Consider the following 19,093-nt stretch of genomic DNA (forward strand, 5'->3'; position numbering starts at 1 on the left):
ATCGCTATTAATATAATTATAATTTAAAAATGATGGCGAATGTGCCCCACCTGGTGGATAATAGGCACGGTACATGCAAGCAGGTCTGCAGTGTTAGTAAAGGCGAATGTGCATCCTGGTAGTTTAATGTGCACGGTGCATGCTAGAAAGTCTGCTTCTTTACAGACAACTGAAGGCTGCCTGTGGTTCACCAATTCAGGACGTTCCTAACCAACAGCTTCTTTGGACTGAATGATGCAAACGACTTGCTTGTCCATGTAATAAAGTGTTTCATTCTCTGTGTGTTTAAAAGGGATCAACTGTCAGTCCGGTTTCATTCTGGGTCTGTTTAAATTGGATGTGCTGTCAGTCCCAGATTATTCTGTGTCTCTTTAAAAGGGATGTACTGTCAGTCCCGGATCATTCTGTGTCTCTTTCAAAGGGATGTGCTGTCAGACCCGAATCATTCTGCGTCTGTTTAAAAGGGATGTGCTGTCAGACCCGGATCATTCTGTTTCTGTTTAAAAGGGATGTACTGTCAGTCCCGGATCATTCTGTGTCTGTTTAAAAAGAATGTCCTGTCAGTCCCGAATAATTCTGTGTCTGTTTAACCGGGATGTGCTGTTCATACAGATCATGTCAGTCCCGGGCCATTTCAAAATCATGAGTGGTTTAGTCAGAGCAAGTAAAGGCTCGAAGGTCCAAATGGCCTAATCCTGCTCCTATTTATGTTATTCTTATGTTATGTTAAGTAGATAGATAGAATCTGTTCCCATTGCCAGAAGGGTCGAGAGCCGGAGGAGACAGATTTAATGTGATTTGCAGAAGAACCAAAGGCGACATGTGGAAAATTGTTTTTATGCAGCGAGTGATTAGTAACTGGAAAGGCTGGTGGAGGCAGATTTAATCGCGGCCTTCAAAAGGCAATTGAATAAGTACCTGAATGAGCAAAAATTGCAGAGCTACAGGGAACGGGCAGGTGTGCGGGTGGGACTAGCTGAAGTGCTCGTGCAGAGAGCCAGAACGGGCTTGATGGACCGAATGGCCTCGTTCTGTGCTGTAACCATTCTATGATTCTATGATTCTATGATCATTCTGTATCTGTGTTTGTTTCAAAGTGATTTATTTTCAGCTGCGGTATCTGATTGGTTGCGGCGTTGGTCTCAGAGTTCAATGTGGTTTAGGTGCGATGGTTTGAACCCTTTTCAATGCGGAACTTTAATTTGAAATATCAAACCACGTCATAATTTAAAAGAATTTTGAAGGTCACCCTCAGTCTCCTGTTTCCATAGAGAAGAACGCCAGCCTGTTCAGACTTACCTGATATTTATCCCCTCTCAGTTCTGGTATCATCCTTCTCAATCTTCTTTGAAACTTCGCCAGTTCTCTATATTTTTTTGTAAAATGGAGACCAAAACTGTGTGCCGTATACTAAGCGCTGTCTCACTGTGGTTCTATATACATTTAACATAGCTTCTCTGCTTATGAATGGACAAGTTTCCCCGTGCTGTGTGCTGCAGGACTTGAGACAGAGAGAGAGAGACAGAGAGTGAGAGACAGAGAGACAAAGACAGAGTGAGAGACAGAGCCAGAGACAGAGAGACAGAATGAGAGACAGAGAGAATCACAGAATCACAGAATCTACAGTGCAGATAGAGGCCATTTCGGCCCATCGAGCCTGCACCGACACATATCCCACCCTATCCCCGTAACCCCACGTATTTAATCCCCTAACACTAAGGGTCAATTTATCATAGCCAAATCAACCTAACCTGCACATCTTTGGACTGTGGGAGGAAACCGGAGCACCCGGAGGAAACCCACGCAGACACAGGGAGAATGTGCAAACTCCACACAGACAGTCGCCCGAGGCCAGATTTGAACCCGGGTCCCTGGCGCTGTGAGGCGCTGTGAGGCAACAGTGCTAACCACTATGCCACCGTGCCCCCCGGAGAGAGAGAGAGAGAGTGAGAGACAGAGAGTGAAAGACAGAGAGTGAGAGAAAGAGAGAGAGACAGAGAGAGAGACAGAGACAGAGAGAGCGAGAGACAGATAGAGAGAGAGACAGAGAGTGGGAGACAGAGAAAGAGAGAGAGATAGAGAGGGAGAGAGAGGGAAAGAGAGTGAGAGAGTGAGAGAGGGAGAGAGACAGGGACAGAGACAGAGATAGAGTCAGAGACTGAGAATGGGAGTGAGACTGAGACTGATACTGGGACTGACACTGAGGCTGAGACTGAGACAGAGACAGAGACAGAGACTGAGACTGAGACTGAGACTTAGACTGAGACTGATACCGAGACAGAGACAGACAGTCAGAGAGAGAGAGAGAGAGAGAGAGAGAGCTTCACCATTTTGGTTAGGTGTCGCTGGAGAAATGTTGCAGCAAAAACACGGGATTTGGGATTGATGAGATTAACTAACGTGTCAAGATCAATCATACTATCACAGTGTGAGACAGCGCAGAGGGAGGCTATTTGGCCCATCATGCCTGTAACGGCTCTTTGGTGCAGTTATCCATTAAGAACTACTCCCCTGCCCTTTCCCCATAGCCATGTAGATTTTCCCTTCAAGTATTTTTCCAATTCCCTATTGAAAGTTACTATTGAATCTGCTCCCACCACCCATTCCAGATCATAACAACTCGCTGCTTAAAAATATATTTCTGCATGGAGCCTCTGGTTATTTTGCCAATCACCTTAAATCTGTGTCCGCTGGTTACCAACACTTCTGCCACTGGAAACAGTTTCTCCTCATTTACTCTATCATAACCATCATGAATTTGAATACCTCTTAATCTTGTCTGCTCTAAGGAGAATAATCCCTAATACGGGGGAGGGTGCATCCGGTAATGGCAAGTTCATAATCCAAAGAGAATAGTCAAGGCTGTAGAACAGAGCAGCGAATGGGGTAAAACCAAGCAGATTCTGTCAGGAAGGGGCAGAGAGTTAAAATGTTGTAATAGGGCAGCATTGCCGAAGGCCACATTAGAGTAAAATAATAAAAAGTTAAAATTAAAGTCGCACAAAACAGTCATTCCACAACAGATGAATTAATGGCACAAATAGAAATAATTGGCTTTGATCCAGTAGCCACTACTGAGACGTGGTTTTAGGTTAACCATGTATGGCAGCAAAATATTCTATGTTACTTGACTTTTAGAAACATTAGGCAAAATGCAAAAGGAGGCGGGTAGCCAGCGACTAAAGGGTGAGATAAAGGCAGTTGTGAGAAAATCCCAGAAAATCAGAATGTAGAATCTGTATGGACAGAGCTCAGGAATAAAAAATGATATTAATCTGTGGTGGGCGTAGTTTAAATCCCCCCTAACAGTAATCATGATGTTGGACAGATTATATATCAGGAAGTTAGAGTAGCATGTAACAAGGGTAAGGCAATAATCATAGGAGACATTATGCTTCATGTAAACTGGACAAACAAAATTGACAGAAGTAGAATAGCGGACGAGGTCATTTCATTCGAGACAGTTTTCTACAACAATATTTCGAGGAAACAACTAGGGAACAGGTTAATTTACATATAATTGCAAAATACTGTGGATGCCGGAAATCCGAAATAACAACAGAAAATGCTGGAAATACTCAGCAGGCCAGGCTGCATCCGTGGAGAGAGACACAGAATTAACGTTTCAGGTCTGGGACCCTTCATCAGAACTGGAAAAGCTGGAGATGTAACAGATATTAAGCAGGTGCAGAGACAGGGGCGGGGGGGGTGGGTTAGGAGGGGTGGAAGAAATAGAAAGAATATCCTGTACTTTTGAAAGAGGCAGGAAAGATAAAATGTTGCAAATGGGAATGGCAAAAATCATACTGCATGAAAAATGGGGGCAGGGATAATTATCTGAAATTGTTGAACTCAATGTTGAGTCCGGCAGGCTGCAAAGTGCCCAATCGAAAGATGAGGTGCTGTTCCTCGAGCTTACGTTGAGCTTCATTGGAACAATGCAATAGCCCGAGGACAGAGAGATCAGAGTGGGAGTGAAGCGTTGAATTAAAGTGACAGGCGACCGGAAGCTCAGGGTCACCTGTACGGACTGAATAGAGGTGTTCCACAAAGCGGTCGCCCAATCTGCGTTTCGTCTCCCCAATGTAGAGGAGACCGCATCGTGAGCAGCGAATACAGTATATTAAATTGCAAGAAGTACAAGTAAATCGCTGTTTCACCTGGAAGGGGTGCTTGGGGCCCTGGACAGTGGGAAGGGAGGAGGTAAAAGGGCATGTGTTGCATCTCCTGCGCTTGGGTGGGAAGGTGCCAGGTGAAGGAGCAGGGCTGTTGGGGGTGATTGAGGAGTGGACCAGGATGTCGCGGAGGGAGCGGTCCCTTCGGAATGCTGAAAGGGGAGGTGAGCAGAAGATGTGTTTTGTGGTGGGATCACATTGGAGGTGGCGGAAATGGCGGAGGATGTTCCGTTGAATGTGGAGGCTGGTGGGGTGAAAGGTGAGGACAAGGGGAACCCTATCGTGGTTCTGGGAGGGAGGGGCAGGGGTGAGAGCAGAAGTGCGGGAAATAGAACGGACACGGTCAAGGGCCGTGTCAAGCACGGTAGAGGGGAATCCTCGGTTGAGGAAAAAGGAAGACATGTCAGAAGCACTAGTATGGAAGGTGGCATCGTCAGAACAGACGCGGCGGAGACGGAGAAACTGGGAGAATGGAATAGAGTCCTTACAGGAAGCGGGGTGGGAGGAAGTGTAGTCCAGGTAGCTTGTAGTGGATGTTTGTTGAAAGCCGTTTGTCAGAAATGGAGACGGAGAAGTCAAGGAAGGGAAGGGAAGAGTCAGAGATGGACCATGTGAAGGTGAGGGCAGGGTGGAAAGTGGAAGTAAAGTGAATGAACTTATCCAGTTAATTTAGATCTTGTCTTGTGCAATAAGACACAGTTAATTAGTAACCTTATCGGAAAGGATCCTCTGGGGAAGATTGGTCATAATGTGAATGAATTTCATATTAAGTTTGAGAATGATGTCGTTATGTCAGAAACTAGGGGCTGAAATTTAAACAAAGTGTATTATGGAGTTATATGGGGCGAGTTGGCTAAGGTAGATTGTGAAATTAGATTAAAATATATAACGGTATATAAGCAATGGCAAACATTTAAAGAAATAATTCAGAATTCTCAACGAATATACAAGTCCTTAAGGAATAAAAACGACACTGAAAAAGTGGTACAAGCATGGCTAACTGGAGAAATTAGTGATAGTATTAGATTAAAAAAAGAGATTTACAATGTTACAAAAATAGTAGTTAGCCTCAGCATTGGGAATGTTTAGAAAATCAGCAAAAGATGACCAACTGATTGATAAAGAGGGAGAAAATAGAAATGGAGTAAATTAGCAAGAAATTTGAAAACAGATTGTAAGAGCTTTAAGTGTGTAAACAGGAAGAGATTAGTGAAATTAAAGGTGGATCCCTTAGAGACAGAGACAGGAGAAATTGTAAAGTGGAATAAGGAAATGGCATGACGTGGGTCAAATATTTTGTATTTGTCATCACAGTAGAACAAAAAAAGAACATACCTCAAGTTATGTGGAACCAAGAGTCTAATTAGATCGAGGAAATTAAAGTAATTAATATTGGTAAATTAAAAGTCCTGGAGAAATTAACGGGACAAAACGCCGACAAATGCCTGGGACTTGCTGACCTAAATCATTTGGTTTTATAACAGGTGGCTACAGAGAAAGTTCGTGCATTGGTTTTGATCTTTCAGAATCCCCCAGATTCTAGAACGGTCCCCGTGGACTGGAAGGTAGCAAATGTTACCGTGCTGTTTCAGAAAGGAGGGAGAGAGAAAAAAGAGAACATTAGGCCAGTTAGCCTGACATAATTAGTAGGGAAAATGCTGGAGTCCATTATTAAGGACGTGGTAGGAGGGCATTTGGAAAATCAGAAAAAGATAGGCAGAGCCAACACTGTTTTATGAAAGAGAAATCGTGTTTTACAAAGCAATCAGAATTATTTCAGGGTGTAATTATTAGGGTAGACAAGGGGGAAAAGCTGGATGTAGTGTATTTGTATTTTTGAAGGCGTTCAATAAGGTGCCACATAGCAGTTTGTTAAACAAGATTAGTGGGCATTGGATTGGCAGATAATATAGTAGCGTGGATTTTGGATTGGTTAACGGGCAGGAAGCAGAGAGCAGGAATAAATGGGTGATTTTCGGAATGGCAGGTTGTAACTTGTGGAGTGCTGAAAGATCAGTGCTTGACCCTCAGCCATTTACATTCTATATCAATGACTTAGAAGGGGGGCGGAGTGTAATATTTTCAAGTTTGCTGATGGTACGAAGTTAAGTGGGCAAGGATGCTGTGAGGAGAACGCAAATAGGGTGCAAAGGGATATAGTCCGGTTACGTCAGTGGGCAAGAAGTTGTCAGAGGAAGTATAATGTGTGGAAATGTGAAATTATCCACTTTGCTAGGAAGAATGGAAATACAGCAGATTTTTTTAATGGTGAAAAATTATTGAGTTTTCGGATTTTGAGGCAATTGGATGTCCTTCTACACGAATTACAGGACGTCAACATTCAGGTACCGCAAGCAATTAGGAACGTAAGTGGGATTTTAGCCTTTAGAACAAGGGGGTTGCAGTAGGAAAGTAAGGATACCTTGCTGAAGTTATTTAGGGCTTTGCTGAGAACACATCTGCAGTACTATGTGCACTTTTTGGTAAACTTACCGAAGAAAGAATATAGTTGACTTTGAGGGGGTGGAATGAATGCTCACTAGATTGATTTCTGGGAAGATAGGGCTGCCAAATGAGGAGAAATTGCGTAGAATGGGACTCTTTTTACTGGATTTTGGAAGAATGAGAGATGATCTCATTGAAACGTGTATAATTCTTAAAGGGCTTGACAGCGTAGATGCTGAGGGGCTTTTTGCCCTGATTGGAGAGTCAAGAACTAGGAGGCAGAGACTCAGGATAAAGGGATGACCATAGTGGACTGAGATGAGGAGAAATTTCTACACCCAGAGGGATTTGAATCGTTTGAATTCTCTAACCCAGAGGGCTGAGGATGTTCAGTCAATGAGTATATTCAAGACTGACATCTATAGATTTCAGGACACTAAGGGAAGCATGGGATAGGGGGGTAGGGCGGATAGTACATAAGAACATAAGAAATAGGAGCAGGAGTAGGCCAATCGGCCCCTCGAGCCTGCTCTGCCATTCAATAAGATCATGGCTGAACTGATCCTAACCGCCAATCCACTATCACAGAACCATCTCCTGAATCTAACAGAATTAGACACACGAAATAGGAGCAGGATCAGGATACACGGCCCCTAGGCCCGCTCCGCTACCCAGAGGGCCATGACCGATCCGAACCTAGACTCATGTCCAAATTCCTGCCCGCTCCCCGTAACCCTTAATTCCCTTTACTTCTAGGAAACTGTCTATTTCTGTTTTAAGTTTATGTAATGATGTAGCTTCTACAATTTTTGGGGCAGCATATTCCATGGACCTACCACCCTCTGAGTGAAGTAGTTCCTCCTCATCTCAGTTTTGGAGGAGCAGCCGCTTATTCTAAGACTATGCCCCCTAGTTCTAGTTTCACCCATCATCGGGAACATCTTCCCCGCATCCACCCGATCCAACCCCTTCACAATCTTATATGTTTCAATATGATCACCTCTCATTCTTCTGAACTCCAATGAGTAGAGTCCCAATCTACTGAAGCTCTCCTCATATGTCCATCCCCTCATCCCCGGGATTAACCGAGTGAACCTTCTTTGTACTGACTCGAGAGCAATTCTGTCCTTTCTTAAGTATGGACAACAAAACTGTACGCAGTGTTCCAGGTGCGATCTCACCAATACCCTGTACAACTGAAGCAATACCTCCCTATTTTTATATTCTATCCCCCTAGCAATGAAAGCCAACATTCCATTGGCCTTCTTAATCACTTGCTGCACCTGCATACTAACCTTTTGAGTTTCGTACACCAGGACCCCCAGATCCCTCTGTACTTCAGTACTTTTCAGTTTCTTGCCATTAAGATAATAACTTGCTCTACGATTTTTCCTGCCAAAGTGCATAACCTCACACTTTCCAGTATTGTATCCCATCTGCCAAATTTCTGCTCACTTACTTAGCCTGTCTATGTCCCCTTGCAGGTTATTTATGTCCTCCTCACTCACTACTTTCCCTCCCATCTTAGTTTCATCTGCAAACTTTGATATGTTACACTCGGTCCCCTCCTCCAAATCGTTAATATAGGTTGTAAAGTGTTGGGGACCCAGCACTGACCCCTACGGAACATCACTAGTTACTGATTGCCAGTCTGAGAATGAACCATTTATCCCAACTCTCTGCCTTCTTTTAGATAGCCAATCCTCTATCCATGCCAGAATATTACTCCCAATCCCGTGATTTTTTTATCTTAAGCAATAATCTTTTGTGTGGCACCTTGTCAAATGCCTTTTGGAAGTCTAAATACAAGACGTCCACTGGTTGCCCTTTATCCACCCTATATGTTACTTCCTCAAAGAACTCCAGCAAATTTGTCAAACATGACTTCCCCTTCATAAAACCATGCTGACGTTGTCCTATTAAATTATGATTATCCAAATGTCCTGTTACTGTCACCTTAATAATGGACTCCAAAATTTTACCTACCACTGATGTTAGGCGAACCGGTCTATAGTTTCCAGCCTTCTGTCTACTGCCCTTTTTAAATAAGATTGTTACATTAGCAGTTTCCCTGTCTGCCGGGACCTTTGCCGAGTCCAGGGAGCTTTGGAAAATTATTACCAATGCATCCACAATCCCTACCGCCACTTCCCTCAAGACTCTAGGATGTAAGCCATCAGGTACAGGTGATTTATCCGTCTTGAGTCCCATTATTTTCCGAGTACCACTTCCTTAGTGATTTTGATCGTGTTTAGCTCCTCCCCCCCTTTTGCCCCCTGTTTGTCCAGTGTTGCGATATTCTTAGTGTCTTCTACAGTAAAGACTGATATAAAATATTCATTCAGTGTTTTTGCCATCTCCATATTTCCAACCATTAATTTCCCGGTCTCATCCTCTAAGGGACCAACACTTACTGTAGCCACCCTTTTTCTTTTTATATAACTATAAAAAAACTTACAATCTGTTTTTATATTTTTTGCTAATTTACTTTCATAATCTATCTTCCCTTTCTTAATCAATCTTTTTGTTATTTTTTGCTGTCTTTTAAAGTTTTCCCAATCCTCTATCCTCACACTAGATTTGGCTACCTTGTATGCCCTTGTTTTTAGTCGAATACTATCCTTAATTTCTTTACTTACCCACGGATGGCTGTCTTTTCTTTTACACCCTTTTCTTCTCAGTGGAATATTTTTTTTTCGGAAGTTGTAAAATAACTCCTTAAATGTACACCACTGATCATGTATCGTCTTACCCTTTAATCTATTTTCCCAATCCACTCTACTCAATTCCGCTCTCATACCTTCATAGTCTCCTTTATTCAAGCTTAGCACGCTTGTTTGAGAGCCAACCTTCTCACCCTCTAATGGAATATGGAATTCAACCATGTTATGGTCACTCATTCCAAGGGGATCCTTTAATAGACATTTTTAATTAATCCTGTCTCATTACAGAGGACCAGATCTAAGGTTGCTTGCCCCCTGGTCGGTTCAGTTACATACTGCTCAAGGAACCCATCCCTAATACACTCAATGAACTCATCGTCAAGGCAGCCCTGCCCAATTTGATTTGTCCAATTAATATGTTCGTTAAAATCCCCCATAATTATAGATGTTCCCTTATTAGAAGCCTCAACTATTTCCTGATTGACACTCCGTCCAACAGAGTTGCCACTGTTCGGAGTCCTATAGACTATGCCCACTCGTGTTTTTTTCCCCTTATTAATCATTACCTCCACCCAAACTGTTTCATTATCCTGATCTTTTGACCCAATATCATTTCTCTGTATTACAGTGATTCCTTCCTTTATTAGCATAGCCACCCCACCTCCCCTTTCTTCCTGCCTGTCCTTCCTGATCGTTAAATAACCTGGTTTGTTTAATTCCCAGGCATTGTCACCCGGCAGCCATGTTTCTGTAATGGCCACCAGAGCATACCCATATGTAGTTATTTGTGCCATTAACTCGTCTATTTTGTTACGAATGCTACGTGCATTCAGATAGAGCACTTTCAAAGATGCTTTGTGACGCTTAGTTCCTGCTTTTGCCCTTTTTATTACTTTACCTTTTACTCCATACCTATTGCCCCTTCCTGACACGTTCTGGTTTTTAATTTCCCCACTGCTACCTAAGTCTATGACCTTCTCTGTTGTCATATTTATTATTTGCTCTCTAGGAACCTCCCCCCCACTAGTTAGTTTTAAGCCCTCTCTGCAGCCCTAGTTATATGATCCGGCAGGACTCTAGTTCCAGCACTGGCCAAGTGAAGCCCGTCCCAACGGAAAAGCTCCCTCATGCCCCAGTACTGGTGCCATTGTCCCAGGAAGCAAAACCCTTTTCTCCCACACCAGTCTTTGAGCCACGCATTTAACTCTCTAATTTTATTTGTCCTAGCCAATTTCGCACGTGGCTCAGGTAATAATCCAAAGATTATTACCCTTGTGGTTCTGCTTTTTAATTTGGTCCCTAGCTGCTCAAACTCCCTCAGCAGAACCTCCTTCCTTGCCTTATCCATGTCGTTGGTACCAACATGGACCACGACAACTGGATTCTCCTCCTCCCACTCCAAGTTTCTCTCCAGTCCAGAGGAGATGTCCTTAACCCTGGCAAGCAACACAGCCTTCGGGACACTCGCTCTCGGCTGCAAAGAGCTCTATCTATCCCCCTAACGATACTATCCCCTACCAGTACAACATTTCTTTTAACTCCCCCCATTTCAATGGCCCCCCCGCTCCACGGTGCTGTGGCCAGGTTGCTCATCCTCCCCGCAGTCCCTATTCCCATCCTCACAGGGAGTAAGAGCATCGAACCTGTTGGACAAGTGCAAGGGCTGCGGCTCCTCCAACACTACCTCCTGCATCCCCGTACCTGCTCACTTCTAGTCACACCATCCTGACCCTGGCCACGGACTACATCTGAATTAATTAATCTAATTGGTGTGAATACCTCGTGATACACAGAGTCCAGTTAACTCTCCCCCTCCCTGACGTGTCTCAATGTTTGAAGCTCGGACTCCAGCTCTTCAACACGGAGCCGGAATTCCTCGAGCAGCCAACACTTACTGCAAATATGATCACCGTGAGGTTCAATGGTGTCCACCAGCTCCCACATATTGCAGCAGCAACACATCACCTGATCTCCCATTCTATGTAATGAATTAAATTTATTAATATTATTCTTAAATACCCTCTGCCCCGATTCTAGGTGGTGAATATCACACCTTAGAAACGAAAAACCAAAGAGATTGAAGCTTAAAAAGGGAGAAATACTTACCAACCAATCACTTACCGGCTTTCTGGTGACGTCACACTTGGATTACTTTTTACCTCTCTCCTTCCTCCGAGTTCCAAGATTGGAGACTGGAACGGCTCATCTGGGTCTCGGGAGCCTTTATACAGCCGCTCAGCCCGCGATTCCCGCCGATTCTCGCACTGAGGCCTCATCTGGGTCTCGGGAGCCTTTATACAGCCGCTCAGCCCGCGATTCCCGCCGATTCTCGCACTGAGGCCTTACCTGGTCTCTGGAGCCTTTATACATTAATGTATAAGTTCAGCCATGATCTTTTTGAATGGCGGTGCAGGCTTCATGGAGTGTATCGCCTACTCCTGCTTCTATTTATTATATGTTTGTGTTCCGTGACTCAGAGCACACCAATTTTCAACAGGCACGGGATGATCCGGGTCTGAGAGCTAACCCATTTTAAGATGACAGAGAATGATCGAGAATGACAGTAAACCCGTGTCAAACAGATTCAGAATGTTCCGTGACTGACAGGAAACCCCTTTAAATCAGACACGGTATGATCAAAGAATGATTCACTTAATGTGACCTGAGACGAAGAAGTCGTTTGCAGCTGTCAATCAAAACACACTTGGAAGGAACATTCTACATTTACTGAACAAGAAACAGCCTTCAGCTGTCAATCAACCCTGTCCCGCCCACACCACCCGCAGCATTCAGAGAGACAGACTCTCAGAGAACTTCCAGCATTCAGTGCTGACCCTGTTAAACTCACGAGCTCCTCACACTGAACCCTGGTGTCATAAACGCTGAGCATTTATACTGAACCCCTTAAAATACAGTCTATAAATTGGGAAAAACCTCAAAGTTCATCTCAATTCGGCTGAATGGCAGAAAAGTACTAACATTTTTACCACCACTCAGTAACCCACTTAACCATTCCTTCCAGCCATAGACTAAATTATCCGCTGTAAGATTCGCTCATTTTTTACGTCTGAGTTGAATTATATCAATATCAGGAATTTAATGTCTTCATAAATATTTTATTAAAAAATTAATAAATAACTATCGAACACACGCACGTCAATGGTTGACCGTATCGCACTTTCTGCATTAAACACCCAGAGGGCGCTCTGGCATTCGCACTTATACTGCAGACCGGCTAACGTGCACCATGCATATTATACCAGCAGTGGGCGCAACCACGCTAGCACTTGTACAGCAGTCCCGCTAACATGCACTGTGCACCTTAGACATGCAGGGGGCGCACATTCGCCGCTACTTATACGGCAGCCCGGCTAATGTGCACCATCAGCATTAGACATGCAGGGGGCGAACACTCGCCGTTACTTACACTGCAGCCCGGCTAACGTGCAATGTGAGCTTTAGACCAGCAGGGGGCGCTAACACGCCGTTCCTTACAGAGCGGACCGGTTAACATGCACTTTGCACATTAGACCAGCAGGAAGTGCATACTCTCCGTTACCTATACCACAGACCTGCTAACATGTACCATGTACCTTAGATCAGCAGGAGGCGCACTCTTGCCATTATTATACTGCAGACCTGCTAACATGCAGCGTGCACCTTAGACCAGCAGTAGGCGCACTCTTGCTGTTACTTATCCTGGAGAGCTGCTAACATGCACCGTGCACCTTAGACCAGCAGCGGGCACAAACTCGCTGTTACTTTTACTGGAGATCGGCTAATGTGCACCGTGCGCATTAGAACAGCAGGGGGCACACACTCGCCGTTACTTATAATGCAGTCCTGTTAACATGCACCATGCACCATAGACAAGCAGGAGGAGCACTCTAGCCGTTACTTACACTGCAGAATGTCTAACGTGCACCGTGCGCATAAGACCAGCAGGAGGCGCACATTTGCAGTTACTTATAATGCAGTCCCGTTAACATGCCCCGTGCACATTAGACCTGCTGGGGGTGCGCACACTTGCCGTTACTTGTAATGCTGACCTGCGGACATGCATCATGCACATGCAACCTCCAGGGGTGCACACTAGCAATTGCTGATAACTTGGTCCAATACGAAAGCAAAATATTGCAGATGCTGGAAATCTGAAATAAAAACTGAAAATACTGGAAATTCTCAGCAGGTCAGGAAACATCTGTGACTAGAGAAAAAAAGTTAACGTTTCAGGTCGATGTGCTTTCAACAAAATGGGAAAAAGTTAGAGATGTAACAGATTATAATAAACATAGAAACATAGAAGATAGCAGCAGGAGTAGGCCATTCGGGGTCCGGAGCCTGTCCACCATTCAATGCGATCACGGCTGATCATCCAAATTCAGTACCCTATCCCTGCTTTCTCCTCAAAAGCCCTTGATCCCTTTAGCCTTGAGAAATATATGCATCTCCTTCTTGAATATATTTAATGTATTGGCATCTACTGCCTTCTGTGGTAGAGAATTCCACAGGTTCACCACTCTCTGGGTGAAGAAATTCCTCCTTATTTCTGTCCTAAATAGCCTGCCCCTTATCCTTAGACTGTGGCCCCTGGTTCTGGACTCCCCGACCATCGGGAACATCCTTCCAGCATCTAGTCTGTCCAGTCCAGTCAGAATTTTATAATTTTCAGTGAGATCCCCTCTCATTCCTCTAAACTCCAGCGAGTACAAGCCCAATCGACCCAATCTCTACTCATACGTCATTGCTGCCTTCCCAGGTATCAGCCTGGTGAATCTTCGCTGAACTCCTTCCATGGCAAGAACATCATTCCTCAGATAAGGCGAACAAAACTGCACACAATACTCAAGATGTGGTCTCACCATGGCCCTGTATAACTGCAGCAAGACATCGTTGTTCCTTTACTCAAACCCTCTCGCTACCAAGGCCAACATGCCATTTGCCTTCTTAGCTACCTGCTGCACCTGCATGCTTACCTTCAGCGACTGGTGCACAAGGACACACAGGTCTCTTTGCACTTCCCCTTCTCCCAATCTATTGCCATTCAGATAATAAACTGCCTTCTTGTTTTAGCCACCAAAGTAGATAACCTCGCATTTATCCACGTTATATTGCATCTGCAATGCTTTTGCCCAATCACCCAACCTGTCAAAATCATCCTGGAGTTTCTCGGCATCCTCCTCAGAGTGCACACGCCCACCGAGCTTTGTGTCGTCTGCAAATTTAGAGATAATACTTCCAATTCCCTCGTCCAGATCATTAATATATATTGTGAACAGCTGGTGTCCTAGGACGGGTCCTTGCGGTATCCCACTAGTCACTGCCTGCCACTCGGAAAATGACTCGTTTATTCAAACTCTTTGCTTTCTGTCCGCCAACCAGTTCTCTATCCAAGTCAATACCTTGCCCCCAGTCCATATGCCTTAAATTTGCACGCTAACCTCTTTTTGCAGGACCTTATCGAAAGCCTTCTGAAAGTCCAAATACACCACATCCACTGTTTCTTCCTTATCTATTTTACCAGTTACATCCTCAAAAAATTCCAGTAGATCAGTCAAGCATGATTTACCTTTTGTAAATCCATGTTGACTTTGTCCGATCCTGTCACTGTTTTCCAAGTGCTCTGCTATTACATCTTTTATAATGGACTCTAGCATATTCCCCACTACCGATGTTAGGCTTACCGGTCTCTAATTCCCCGTTTTCTCCCTACCACCTTTTTGAATAGTGGGGTAACTTTAGCTACCCTCCAATCCATGCTTACTGTTCCAGATTCCATCGAATGCTGGATGATGATCAGCAAAGCTGAACTATTTCTAGGGCCACTTCCTTAATACCCTAGGATGTAGAGTATCAGGCCCTGGCGAATTTTCGGCCTTCAATCCCGTCAATTTCCCGAACACCATATCCCTACAAATACTGATTACTTTCAGTTCCTCCCTTTCATCAGACCCTATGTTTCCCGATATCTTTGAGGTTATTTGTGTCCTCCTTCGTGAAGACAGAACAAAATATGTATTTAATTGGGCTGCCATTTTTTTGTTCCGCATTATAAATTCCTTTTGATTCTGACTGCAAGGGACCTACGCTTGAATTCACCAATCTTTTTCTCTTCACATATCTATAAAAGCTTTTACAGTCAGTATTTATGTTCCTTGATAGCTTACTCTCATATTCTATCTGCCCTTTCTTAATTAATCCCTTTGTCCTCCTTTGTTGAATACTAAACTGCTCCCAATCCATTGGTTTACTGCTTTTTCTGGCCAATTTATATGACCTCTCCTTGGATCTTATGCTATCCCTAATTTCCCTTGTTATCCACGGTGGAGTCACCTTCTTTGTATTATTTTAATGCCAAGCTGGGGTGAACTAATTCTGTAGTTCATCCATGCGGTCTTTGAATGTTTGCCATTGCCTATCCACTGTCAACACTTTGAGTGACATTCCCCAATCAATCCAACCCAACTCATGCCTCAGACCATCGTACTTTCCTTTATTTAAATTTAGGACCCTAGTCTCTGAGTCGACGACTTCATTCTCAATCTTAATGAAGGATTCAATCATATTATGATCGCTCCGGCCCAAGGGGCCTCATACAACAAGATTGCTAATTAATCCTTTCTCGTCACATAATACACCGTGTAAGATGGCCTGATCTCTGGAATTCTTCCTCCACATTATTGTTTCTAATTTGGTTAGCCCAATCTAAATGTAGATTAAATTCACCCATGATGACTGCTGTGCCCTGATTGCACGCTTCTCTAATTTCCCTTTTAATGCCATCCCCAACCTCTGCAGTACTGTTTGGAGGTTTATATACCACTCCCACTAATATTTTCTGCCCCTTGGTATTTCTCAGTTCTACCCATACAGATTCCACATCATCAGAGCTAATATCCTTCCTTACAATAGTGTTAATCCCTTCTTTAACCCGCAATGCTACCCCACCTCCCTTTCCTTCTTGCTTACCTTTCCTGAATATTGAATCCCCCTGGATGTTGAGTTCCCAGCCTTGGCCACCCTGGAGCCATGTTACCACAATCCCAATCAAATCATATTCGTTTACCTCTATTTGCGGAGCTAATTCATCCACCTTATTACAAATGCTCCTCGCATTAAGACACAAAGCATTCAGGCTTGTTTCTTTAATGCACTTACACCTATTAGAATTATTGTTTACTGTGGCCATATTTGAGTTAAACCGTTGATTTCTTTGACTGCCACTTTTGTTTTCTCCTTCCTATCTTTTGCTTTTATCATTTTTTCCCATTCCTCTGTCCCCGTGCTCAGGTTCCCAACCCCCTGCCATCTTAGTTTAAACACTCCTCCAGACCACTAGCAATCACTCCCCCTAGGACATCGGTCCCGGCCCTGCCCAGCTCCAAACCGTCCGGATTGAACTGGTCCCACCTCTCCCAGAACCGTTTCCAATGTCCCAGGAAATTGAATACCTCCCCCTTGCACCATTCATCTAGCCACTTATTCATCTGAAATATCCTTCTATTTCTACTCTGACTAGCACGTGGCAGCAAAGACTACTCTGACAGAAATCCTGTGATTACTAACTTTGAGGTCCTATTTTTTAATTTACCTCCTAACTCTCTATATTCCGCTTTAAGGACCTCATCCCGCTTTTTACCTGTATCGTTGGTACCTATATGCACCACGACAACTGGCTTTTCACTTCCCCTTCCAAGATGTTCTGCAGCTGCTCTGAGACAACCTTGACCCTTGCACCAGGGAGGCAACACACCATCCTGGAATCTCGTTTGCGGCTGCAGAAACGCCTATCTATTCCACTTACAATAGAATCCCCTATTAGTGTAGCTCTACCCCTCTTTTTCCTCCCGTCCTGTGCAGCAGAGCCACCTCTGGTGCAAAGGATAGTTGGCTGCTGCTGCCTTCCTCTGGTAAGCCATCTGCCGCAACAGTACTCAAAGTGGTTTTACTGCTTGAGAGGGTGATGTGCACAGGGGACCCCTGAACTACCTGCCTGTGCCTAGTACTTTGTCAGTTGGTCACCCATTCACTTTCTGCCTGTCCAACCTTTGCCTGCGGTGTGACCAATGGTTCAAACGTGCTATTCACAATGTCCTCAGCCTCCTGAATGATCCAGTATGAACCCAATCGCAGCTCCAGCGCTGCAATGCGGTCTGCCATTAGCTGCAGCTAGACAAACTTCCTGCACACATAGTTGTCAGAGACACAGGAAGTGTCCCTGAGTTCCCAGATAGCGCAGGACGAGCATACGGCACTGGGCTGCCCTGCCATGACTTACACTTTAATGAATTGCAAGTAAATTAAATCAAATCAATCCGATCAATTACACTACAGTTAAATAACATATTTAAGGGCCCTGGTTTATAAACAGTCCCCGCTACACCACAGATACTTTAGAAACTATAAACCACAGAGTTAACGTTTAAAAAGAGAGAAATACTCACCAACCCATCACTTACCTGCTTTCGGGTGATGTCACACTTCGATTAATTTTTACTTCTCTCCGACCCTCTGAGTTCCGAGTTAGGAGACTGGTAAGCCTACCTGGGTCTCTGGAGCCTATTATAGCCCCGCTGCTAACGCTGAAATTCCCGCTGCGGCACTGAGGCATACCTGGGTCTCTGGAGCATTTTATAGCCCCACTGCTGCTGCTGAAATTCCAGCCGACACACTGAGGCCTACCTGGGTCTCTGGAACCTTTTATACCCCGCTGCTGCCGCTGCAAATCCCGCCGATGCACTGAGGCCTAGCTGGGTCTCTGGAGCATTTTATAGCCCCGCTGCTGCCGCTAAAATTCCCGCCGATGCACGGAGGCCTACCTTTGTCTCTGGAGCCTTTTATAGCCCTGCTGCTGCAGCTTAAATTACCGACGACGCACTGAGGACTAACTGGGTCACTGGAGCCGTTTATAGACCCGCTGCTGCCGCTGCAATTCCCGCCGACGCACTGAGGCCTTGCTGGGTCTCTGGAGCATTTTATAGCCCCGCTGCTGCTGCTGAAATTCTGGCCGACACGCTGAGGCCTAGTTGGGTCTCTGGAGCCTTATATAGCCCCGCTGCTGCTGCTGAAATTCCAACCGACACACTGAGGCCTACCTGGGTCTCTGGAGCCTTACATAGCCCGGCTGCTGCCGCTGAAATTCCCGCCAATGCACTGAGGCCTACCTGTGTCTCTGGAGCATTTTATAGCCGCGCTGCCGCTGAAATTCCCACTGACACACTGAGGACTACCTGGGACTCTGGCGCCTTTTATAGCCCCGCTGCTGCCGCTGAAATTCCCGCCATTGCACTGAGGCCTACCTGTGTCTCTGGAGCATTTTCTAGCCCCGCTATGAGCAGCTAGGGGACAAACTACAAAGCAGAACTACAAGGGTAATAATCTCTGGATTACTACCTGAGCCACGAGCAAATTTGGCGAGGGTAAATAAAATCAGAGTGTTAAATGCGTGGCTGAAAGTCTGGTGTGGGATAAATGGGTTTTGCTTCTTGGGACACTGGCACCAGTACTGGGACAGGAGAGAGCTGTTCCGTTGGGATGGACTTCACTTGTCCAGTGCTGGGATTAGTATCCTGGCAAGTTGAATAACTACGGCTGTAGAGAGGGCTTTAAACTAATTAGTGGGGGAGAGGTTTCAAAAGACCGAAAAATAAAAAGGTCAGCAGACCAGGCAAAGGAGCAAGGTAGCAGTGGGGGAATTAAAAACCAGAGCGTGTCAGGAAGGGACAGGATGTAGAAAGATAAAGGTAAAATAGGAAAGGGGGTAAATGCAGGAAGAAAATGTCACAAAACATATTTAAAAGTTCTTTATCT

The sequence above is a fragment of the Somniosus microcephalus genome, unplaced genomic scaffold (assembly GCF_052327205.1).
Source record: "Somniosus microcephalus isolate GS21.2 unplaced genomic scaffold, FLI_Smic_1.0 unresolved_chr8, whole genome shotgun sequence".
Taxonomy (NCBI): Eukaryota; Metazoa; Chordata; class Chondrichthyes; order Squaliformes; family Somniosidae; genus Somniosus; species Somniosus microcephalus.